Here is a 10,734-nt window from a genome sequence, read left to right as displayed (position 1 = left end):
GGTCCTGACCTGAAATGTCAGCTTTCCTGTTCCTCTGATGCTGCCTGGCCTGCTGTGTTCCTCCAGTTCCACAGTGCATTATCTCTGACTGCAACATCGGCAGTTCTTACTATCTCCGAGATCGCATTGCTACAGCTCCTTTCAAGACCGCAGCCAACCAAGTAAGTTTGAAATGTCACCACCTTTGAAATACAGGAAACCCAGAAGCCATTTGTACACAGCAAGACCCCACAGTCAATAAGGCAGGAATGATCAGCTCGTCTGTGTTTTTTTTAAGAGATGTCTGTGATGAGGGGTCAATATTGACGAGCAAACTCCCCCCCGCCAAAGTGGTGCCTCAAGATTTTTTCAAAATCATTCATGGGATGGGGGCATGGGGGCATGGCGGGGGGTGGGGTGGTGGTAGGGTGTGTCACTGGCCAGGCCACCATTTATTGCCTATCCCTAATAGCCCAGAGGGCAGTTAAGCATCAACCACATTGCTGTGGGTCTGGACTCCTTCCCTAAAGGAACCAAGTGGATTTTTCCTGACAACCAACAGTGGTTTCAAGATCATGATGAGACTCAATTTTACTTGAAAGAAGATGGAACCTCAGCTTGATATCTATTCGAACAGAATCGCTTAATGCAGTTCAGTTGCATCATTGGAGTGGAGCCTAAATCCATAAATATCTCTGATGTATGTTTGAGCGCTACTTCTAAACCTCAACTAAGGCTTAACACAGGGTGCCTGAAACTGTGGGGGGTGTGGGAAGGTGTAATTAGCTCAGTTTACTGGATAAAAACCAAAAGAACTGCGGATGCTGTAAATCAGGAACTAAAACAGAAGTTGCTGGAAAAGCTCAGCAGGTCTGACAGCATCTGTGAAGGAAAAAACAGAGTTAACGTTTCGGGTCCGGTGACCCTTCCTTCAAGTTTTCTCCTTCACAGATGCTGCCAGACCTGCTGAGCTTTTCCAGCAACTTTATTTTTGTTCAGTTTACTGGATAGCTGCTTTGCTAATGCAAGGTAATACCAGCAATGCAGGTTTAATTCGCAAAGCAGCTGAGGTTGTTATGAATGACTCTCCTTCTCAACTTTCCTCTTCACTTTCTGCATGGTGGACCTTCAGGTTAAAATCTTCTCCAAAAGACAGTACAGCTGGCTTGGCCACGTCAATGGCTGCTATCATTGTGGCCTGGCCATCATCTCATACCGTGGACTTCCTACTCAACATAGAAAAAGAAGGCAGCTGAGGGAATATGGCGCTAGACTGTCAGTAGAGGTTTCCAGCTGGTTACTAGACAAGGGAGCAAGATGAGGACTTTGGCCATGGACAGGAGTGAATGGAGTGCTGTACCTGCTTCCTGTATCTCCGACTACAGGAACCAATACCCCTTAGTAAGTCATTGGGAGAGCATGCGCCCATGTTGGTCAGTGACAATGGGCCCAATTTCAGGATCGAATAAGGGCAACAGGGTCTAGGAAGAGGGAAAGTTAATGGGAAAGATGGCGGTCAACCAGGCATCAATGAACTGTTTGAGTCTGGAGGTGGAAAACACACAAATGAGGGTTTGCACATCAGATGGACTGGAGCAGCGATAGAAGTTGCTGGTGTTACCAATGGGGAAGTGATGGAGATCGTAAAAGATCAAGTGATCTTGTGGGATGAATAGGATGTTGAAGTTGCAAGTAGTCTGGTTCAACCAGGGCCAGTAGCTAGGAGTGGTTTAGAATTAGTGGCTGGGGAACAAGTCAATGAAAGGAGATGATGATAATGGCTACCGTCCTCCAAAGGCTTAACTGGGGTCATTGTTTGAGTTGTAAGGAGAGGCTGAGACTTTTTTCCGTGGAGCATAGGACACTGAGAGGTGACCTTATGGACATGTATAAAATCACGAGAGGCATAGATAAGGTGGGATAGCCATCAGCATGTCTCCAGGGTAGGGGAGTCTAAAACTAGAGGGCAGAGGTTTAAGGTGAGAGGGGAGAGATACAAAAGGGTCCGGGGGGTGATTTTTTTCACACTGAGCATGGCGAGTGTCTGGCAAGGGCTGCCAGAGGTATTGGTGGAGACGCGTACAGTTGGGTCATTTGAGAAACATTTAGACAGGTACATGGATGGGATACGGACCAAACACAGGCAAATGGGACTAGATTAATTGTGAAAACTGGGTGGCATGGACAAGTTAGGCCGAAGGGCTTGTTTCCACGCTGTAGGCCTCTATCACTCTATGACCACTGAACTGTGTGTGCTTGTGGGGTCAATGTGGAATTCTGAAGAAAGAGCTTTACCGAGAGTGTGGTGCAAAGAGAAGATAGGGGAAAAGGGTAGGTATATTTAAAGAGAATCTAGGTAAATGCACGAGGATGGAAAGAATATGTTGATTGAAAAGGACAAAGAGAAGCTTGCATGGAAGATAAACTAGCATGGCGTGTTTGGGCTGAATGGCTTCTTTCTGCACCAAATGTTGGCACCATAACTGTTGCTGGGACACGGTGGAACAATAAGTGGCATAGAGATTATGTGCTGTGCGTTACTGTCAGCTCTAATCTATGTTCGGGAAACTCGGGAATATTTCTGAAAGAAAAGAAATGGCTTACCTTCTGTGGCACACTGAACGATGGTGGGGATCAAAGTGAAAATCAGGCACAAAAAGCTTGGTCTCTCTTCTCCAAGCATGTTGAAACTTCTTTTCCACAGATCTTTTGTCTGAAGGGGTTTCAGCCTTTTGCTTTCACATCCTCATTATCTTAATAAATAAAACAGAGAAATATCATGAATGCACCACACAAGAGATCAGTAAGACCTGAATCACTCTGTGTTAACTGCGACCAGGGCATTGAATAATCCTTTCTTGCTTCTTTTCAGCCCTTGACATAGTCGACATCATCTTCCTCCTCTAGCTCAGTGGAACTTGCCTCAAATTGCTCCTCCTTTGCCTGTCCCATCACAGCCAGAGCCTCTCTTCCCATCGCTACACTGTTACCTCAGAGAGCACAAGAATCTGTCCTCAGCCTCTGTTTCACATTCATGCAATGTCAGTGCTTGGAAACATCATCTGCAGAAGAGGGACCTACCTCCATATGTTCTTTGATTCAGGGTGCGTTTGTGTTCCGAACTTTGGCAAGCTCTGCATTTGGTTTGAAGGTATTTGTATCTCTATTTTGTGAGTGTGTGTGTGTATGTGCATGTTTGTGTGCGTGTGCGTGTGTTTGTGTGTATGTGCATGTATGTGTATATGAGTGTTTGTGTGTGTGTGTGTGTCTTAGTATGTGTCTGTATGTTTGTGTGTGTGTCTGTGTGTGTATATATGAGTTTTTGTGTGTATGTCTGTATATGTGTGAGTGTGTGTGTGTGTGTTTGTATGTGTTTGTGTGTGTGAATGTGTGTGTGTATCTGTATGTGTTTGTGTGTGTGAGTGTGTGTGTGTGTATATGTTTGTGCATGTGTGTGTGTGTCTGTTGTGTTTGTGTATGTGTGTGTGTGTTTGTGAGTACATGTGCATATGTATGAGTGTTTGTGTGCATGTCTGTATATGTGCGTGTGTGAGTGAGTGTGTGATATGAGTGTGCATGTGGTATATTCGTCTGCACATGTGTGTGGGCTTACCATTGCCCCTGCCTGTGTATGGTTTTGTAAGCATATGTGTGTGTAAAACATGTGTGGACATATGTAACTTTGTAAGGGTGTCAGTCTTGCCATTTATCTATCTTCCTGTATCCAAAGAGGTTGGTTAGCTGAGTTAGGGATAGTAGGAACTGCCGATGCTGGAGAATCTGCGATAACAAGGTGTAGACCTGGATGAACACAGCAGAGTGTGAAAAAGGGTCCAGACCTGAAACATCAGCTTTCCTGCTCCTCTGACGCTGCTTGGCCTGCTGTGTTCATCCAGCGCTACACCTTGTTATCTTGGTTAGCTTAGTTAACATAAGAACATAAGAACTAGGAGCAGGAGTAGGCCATCTGGCCCCTCGAGCCTGCCCCGCCATTTAATAAGATCATGGCTGATCTTTTTGAGACTCAGTTAGCTGGTTTGCAACACAGTGTGATGCCATCTGTATGGGTTCGATTCCTGCACTGGCTAAAGTTATCATGGAGGGTGCTCCTTTGAAAGATGTGATGACCCTCAGGTTAAAGCTCCCACCAGTTAACTGTCTACAATGAGAGAGAGCTGTCCCCTAGGGCCATGGTGTGAGATGCATGTCTACACATAAGTGAATATAAACACACATACATACAGTGTATATTTAGGCTCCATCTAGGCGTATTCATGTTTTGTTCTCAGTTGGAGAATATAGATAGATATCCATATTCACGTGCATGTAATAATATCTAGAAATAAAACAAATCTCCTCGAAAGTGTTAAACAAACCATGACAATGGAGCGAACAGTTGCTGTGTTTATCTGAACTCACATGAACACTCCTGAAAGGGTTTGAAATAGCTTTGTCCAAATTAACTATAGCAATTAATCTCTCAAAGAGCAGTTTGAGGCAAGTGATCAGAGATAAGTTTGCAGTGCAAGGTCAGGTCCCTTGAAAACGGGCAGAAGTCAAGCCTTGATAAAATATACAACGTTCGCTGCGGTATTTCTCGATGAATGCCTTGTCATCTTGCGGAAGTCCCTGGTTGTGGGTGTAATGGATGGATTGATAACAGCAGAGATAACAGATAACCCTGTGGCAGTTTGTCAATCCAGATGCAGGAGCTGGGGTTGGTTATTTAGATCTTTGATCCTGTTCCCCTGCTCACTTCGATCATTGAAAGGAAGTTGTTGACTTTAGGCAGTGCCTTTGATCCCCTCTGATTATTTCAGCATACTTCAGTGATGTAATATGTTGCGATGTAGGAAATGCAATGGCGCAAATTGGGTGTAGAAGTTCTCAGAAGCAATGATGCGATAATGGCCTAATAATGTGCTTTACCATGTTAGTTGAAAGATAAGTAGACCAAGACACTAGGAACATCTCTCCTGCTCATCCTTGAAATAGTGCCATGGGATCTTTCTGGCATTTTCTATGGATCATTTGTCATCTTGCCGAATTCTATGTTACCTTGTTTTACACCTAAAATGCTTTCTGTCATGTTAGGCTTTAAGATTTTACGGGACCAAAGCAGCTGGATGGGATTAAGTTCCGAATCTGCCTCGAAGTAAATCTATAGCAGGAGAGCCTTGAGGGGCTGAACGTCATCCTCTTGTTCCTACACTTTACTCCATTTCTTAAGCAGGACTCTGGCCCCCTAATATTTTTCAGAAGAAGTCAAAGTTGGCGGCCCACCAGATGATGGGTCCAAGGTGCCATCTTTCAGGTAAAATCACGTGACATGACTATATCACCCAATAGTCCTCTTTACCATTTGTTGAGGATTTACCGTTACTCACATGGCTAGATTGAAATAACTCTAGGGAGGCTGCTATTCCGTCTCTACGTCACCCTGTGTTTACACGTGCGTAGTACGTGACACTGACCTCCTATAGCAAGCAGAACCCCTGATACTCCTGGTTATATCTGTCAGCCAGGGCTCCCTGATTGGGGCCGTCAACCTGGTCCATTCAGGGAACTCATATTCTATGAGATTTGCCTGGCTGACATTCATAGAATCATAGAATCATAGAATCCCTACAGTGTGGAAACAGGCCCTTCGGCCCAACACGTCCACACGTCCATCCCATCCAGACCCATTCTCCTATAACCCACATAATCTACACCTCCCTGGGCACTATGGGCAATTTAGCACGGCCAATCCACCCTAACCTGCACATCTTTGGACTTGTTGCAACCACTGCATGATCTTGCCATTTTTTTGTCATATCGTTGTAATATATTGCCAGGTCTGAACATATTGCTCCATTGCCCTCCCATTGGGCGATGTGTAAATAAGGATTAATTCAATTATCTTACAGTGAGCCAGTACGTTAGTTTGACTCAAGGCACAACGCATCTGTGAAGGAAACTTGACATAAATCTGGAGTTGATGCTTATGAGTATTTAGGGAAATTTCTTCCCCCAAAGGTAATAACGTTACATCTCTGTTCTCGGATTGATGAAAGGGCATGCCGTGTTTGTCTCTGGAGAGTTTGCACTGACCTACCCCTCTGACCATTGACTTATGCATCTCTCGTGTTCGCTGTGGTTCAGAGGACTGCACTGTTACCTCTGAGTCAGAGTATTGCGGGTTCAAATCGAACTCAAAGTTGTGTGAGGACTCAACGTTGACGGTTAACCGGGTGAAGCTTCACACGGTCCTAGGTGCTGTCTTTCAGGTAAAATCAAGCAACGTGGCTACATACTGTGGGGGGGTGCCTATATTGGAAGAAGGCCAAGCAGTTACCACCAGTGTGTTGGCCAACATGCAACCCTCAATAAACACCACAAATGTAGATTATCTGACCAACATCCAGTTGTTGCTTCTGGGGGACGACAGCTATAATACTGTGAACAGTTTTTGGGCCCCTTATTTCAGGAAAGATTGTACTGGTATTGGAGGAAGGCTGGTACCAGTTACAGAGGAGATGGATTAGGTTGGGCCTGTGCTCATCGGAATTTAGAAGAATGGGAGGTCATCTTATTGACATATTTAAGATTCTCAGGCAACGTGACAGCTATTTCATCTTGTGGAAGGGTCTAGGATCAGAGGGCATAATCTCAGAATAACAGGGTCACTCATTTGAGACAGTGAGGAGGAGGAATTTCTTCTCTCAGTGGGGAAGTGAGTCTGAGCAATTCTTTATCACAGACAGCTGTCAAGTTTGGGTCATTAAGTATATTCAAGGCCCAGGCAGATTTTTAATCAGGAAGGGAATCAAGAGTTTATGGGAAAATACAGGAAAGTGAAGTTGAGAAGGATCTCATTAGCTATGATCTCATTGAATGGCGAAACAGACTCATGGGCTGTATAACCTACTTCTACTTATGATCTTATGGAACTTTGGCTTTGTTTCCCACATTATGGCAGTCATTGAAGTTTAAAAAAATGTTTTTAATTTGTTACGAATCACTTCAGAAGGTTGTAAAGTCATGAAAGGCTTGATATAAATCCAAGTCTTTAAGTTGCTTTAACTATTCTTTGCTCTTGTCTATTCTTAGCTTGCAATTCAAATAATGTTATTCATTCCATAACTTTAAAGGTCTTATGAAGGCTTAAAATGGACCTACTTTTCAATTCTCCCGTTTCTGCTAATAACAGAACGGAGAAAATATACCTCCCAATATTTGGTTATGGATCACATTTGGGATAGGTCGGGAAGGCTAGAAAGAGTGGTTGTGATAGCATTAATGTCAGATAGTGACAAAAATAGAGGTTGCTGGAAAAGCTCAGCAGGTCTGTCAACATCTCTGAAGGAAAAAAAATCAGAGTTAATGTTTCGGGTCCAGTGACCCTTCCTCGGAACAGGTCTGAGGAAGGGTCACCGGACTCGAAACGTTAACTCTGATCTTTTTCTTCACAGATGCTGCCAGACCTGCTGAGCTTTTCCAGCAACCCCTGTTTTTGTTCCTGATTTACAGCATCCACAGTTCTTTCGGTTTTTAACGTTAGATAGTGATAGGGCTAAGGCACGTTGCTGTTTGTTGGGACTAAGTACTAAGTTCAGCTATTCAAAACTCTGATAAACAAATGAGTATACGTCAGGTTTCCATGTGCTTTATTGACCTTTCTAAATTCAAGCTTCAGTGGTTATGAAAATAAGGGGATACGTACATGCATTGATGAATCATCAGCAATCACTCAGGGACCTCCCAGACTTCTAATTGGTAATCTCCTTCTGGCTTCACCTCAAAATATACATACACTCCTGACACTGTGAGCCTGTGCAAACATACGGATAACAATGACATGAATATCCAAATCATCTAAATGTGGGCGTTTTTTGTTGTTTATTCCATTAGGTCAAACCACCATTTTAAAATGATTTCTGAGAGAGCACTGTTTGTTATCCATTCCCTAACTGAACTGGAAAGCCTGAGGCCATATACAGACCGATCTTGGATCTGACAGGAAACCTGTTGATTTGGTGAGGTAAAGGTAAAGTCAGGAGAGGCAATGGCCTAGTGGTATTATTGCTGGATTGTTAATCCAGAGACCCAGGTAACATCTTGGGGACTCAGGTTCAAATCCCGCCATGGCAGATGGTGGAATTTGAATCCAATAAATATCTGGAATTAAGAATCTAATGATGACCATGAATCCATTGCTGCTTGTTTGAAAAACTCATCTGGTTCACTAATGCCCTTTAGGGAAGTTAACTGCCATCCTTACCTGGTCTGGCCTACATGTGACTCCAGACCCACAACAATATGGTTGACTCTCTGGGCAGTTAGGGATGGGAAATAAATGCTGCCTAGACAGGGACACCCTTATCTTGTGAATGAATAAAGGAAGAAAAATAAATATGCCTTTCCAAACTGCTTTCTCATTTGAGAGAGATGACTGGTGGTGGCTTAATGTGAGGGTCACCAAGCCTCAGGCGAGGGGAGAGGTTGGAAAGGAAAGTCCTTCATGATAACCTGAGCTGGAGTGGCACAGGAATTGAACCCCAGCTCTTGGCATTAGTCTGCATTACAAAGCGAGCCATCCAGCCAAGTGATCCCATGCATGAGATCAGCCAAACACAGCTGGGGCAGACTTTCCTTGGTAATCCTCCTGGATGACAAAATTCTGATTGGATTGGTTTGCTGAGCTGACTGGTTTTCGTGCAAACGTTTTGTCTCCCTTCTAGATTTTAAAATGTTAAAATCCTAATGAGCTGTAGTCTTGCTAAAGGAATTCAGGCACTGAAGCTCCAAGGGGACTTGTTTGTACTGAGTGTGCTACAATTGGGAGGGTTATGGAACTGACAATTCCTACTCCAGGAAGAAAGGGGCTTTGACTGCCTAACTCTACGACTGTAGTTGTAGCCCAAGTCCCAGAAGATCATAGGGTCGCTCTCTCATTAAAGAGACAGACTCACAACTGGTGGTGATTCCAACATGAGGGTCACCGCACCTCAAGCAAGGGGTGAGGTCCAAAAGGTAGGACCTTCATGGTAACCTCAGCTGATGTGGGAATCGAACCAGTGCTGTTGCTGCATTGTTAGGAAGCCACCCAAGCTAACTAACCTCCCACCCAACCAACTGCACGCAAAACAGGGAGAGCTGTAACCCAAAGGAGAAAATGGATGAAGTCCTCATTTACTGGAAATAAATCCACTTTCAGTAGTAATGAGGGTTTGAGGGAAGAAGCCAACAGCTGAAAGAAGCTTACGAGGGGTTGGGCTAGTACAGTTATTATAGGATTACAAGCAGCCGAATAGGCCATTCGGTCCATTAAGTCTGCTCCATTATTCAATGGCCAATCTGACAATCCTTAACTCTACTTTCCTGCCATTTCTCTGCAGCCCTTGATTCCCTTCCTGATTAAAAATCTGGCTGTCTCGGCCTTGGATATAATCAATGTGATTAACTCAGTGAGTGTGAAATGGCCCAGCAAGCCAACCAGTCATCTTTAAGAAAGTGGCTCACCAACACCTTCTCAAGGTGATTTTCTCAATAATCTCCCTGTCTCACAGTGAAATGGCTATCTCCTTCCCTTGACCGTTGTTTTATCTTCCCTTCCCTCATTCTCTCTCCCTCTCTGATCAGTCTTCCTGTCAAATCTTGTCCACAGAACACAGGTTGTTCTTTCGCTGGTGAGTGGAAATGGCCAGACCATAATTTGGGATTTGAGAGAATTACTTCCTACAATTGATAGGGCCATTGCTTAGATCAACACTTACCTTTTTAGTCTACAAGATGAATATCTCTCTGATATATTTAATGTAATTAATGCACATAAAAAGCAATGGAAATTATTCCTTTTAATTGTTTAGCAGGTCAATAGTCACATGTTAAATTAGGTAACAATCACATTTCAGAGAAGTACAAAGGTTTTGTTGTAAATCTATAATTTATTACCACCATCAGTTTCTACATTTACATTATGGGCCCTTTCTCTGTAGGACCCACACCCTCTCTGGGAAAGAACCCAGTTCTTTTTGTTTTGCATAAGCCCAATCATCACTGTACAAATAACAAACAACAAATACTGCCCACTGGGAGCCCAGTTCTTGTTCTTTCACCTTTAACATTAAAAAAAACCCATCACTAATTCTTCCAATCGACAAGTGTGAACGAGAACAACAATCAAAAAGGTGAGCAAACAAAGAACAAAATAGTGGTGGAGATAACGCAGTCCAGCACCTGTGGAGCCCACCTACCCATGAAAGCTTTGAGGCTCCCATAGACAACTGTCCAAGCAAAGATGGAAGAGAGTCAGGATTTATCACTTCCTCCACACCCACCATCTGGACGGGGATCCAGTTTGTTTTTTTATTTTTGTTCCAACCGCCCACTTAAAACAAGCAACAATTTACAAGAGCTGCCAACCAGGGGAAGCATGACAATGACATCAAGAAAAGGCAAAGAGGGAGAAGTTAAGTGAAAACGGAATCAGACGGGATAAAAGTACACACCAGCCCCCATTATCACTGCACTATTAATCCAAGTAATATTCTGGTGGAGCTGGGTTTGAATCCCACCACAGGGGAGAGTGGGATTTGAATTCAATTTTTTTTAAGGCAAGAGGGGAAAGATTTAAAAGAGACCTAAGGGGCAACTTTTACACGCAGAGGGTGGTGGGTGTATGGAATGAGCTGCCAGAGGAAGTGGTGGAGACTGGTACAATTATAACATTTAAAAGGCAACTAGATGGGTACATGAATAGGAAGGGTTTAG

At 43.7% G+C, this 10,734-nt stretch overlaps 2 long non-coding RNA genes across 2 annotated transcripts in view; both read right to left on the bottom strand.

The window, feature by feature from the left end:
* The window catches only part of LOC125487169, an 8,141-nt gene extending 347 nt beyond the window's left edge, over positions 1-7,794 (bottom strand). The window contains exons 1-2 of the long non-coding RNA XR_007265690.1: positions 7,685-7,794; positions 2,584-2,732 (exon numbers count right to left, since the gene is read on the bottom strand). This is a non-coding gene — a long non-coding RNA (uncharacterized LOC125487169). The remainder of the gene's footprint in view (positions 1-2,583; positions 2,733-7,684) is intronic.
* The window catches only part of LOC125487170, a 21,822-nt gene extending 13,530 nt beyond the window's left edge, over positions 1-8,292 (bottom strand). The window contains exon 1 of the long non-coding RNA XR_007265691.1: positions 8,243-8,292. This is a non-coding gene — a long non-coding RNA (uncharacterized LOC125487170). The remainder of the gene's footprint in view (positions 1-8,242) is intronic.
* Positions 8,293-10,734: the final 2,442 nt, after the last annotated feature.

This window comes from Rhincodon typus, chromosome 37 (genome assembly GCF_021869965.1).
Source record: "Rhincodon typus isolate 14 chromosome 37, sRhiTyp1.1, whole genome shotgun sequence".
In the NCBI taxonomy this organism is placed as follows: Eukaryota; Metazoa; Chordata; class Chondrichthyes; order Orectolobiformes; family Rhincodontidae; genus Rhincodon; species Rhincodon typus.
This window is presented reverse-complemented; position numbering and strand designations above follow the sequence as displayed.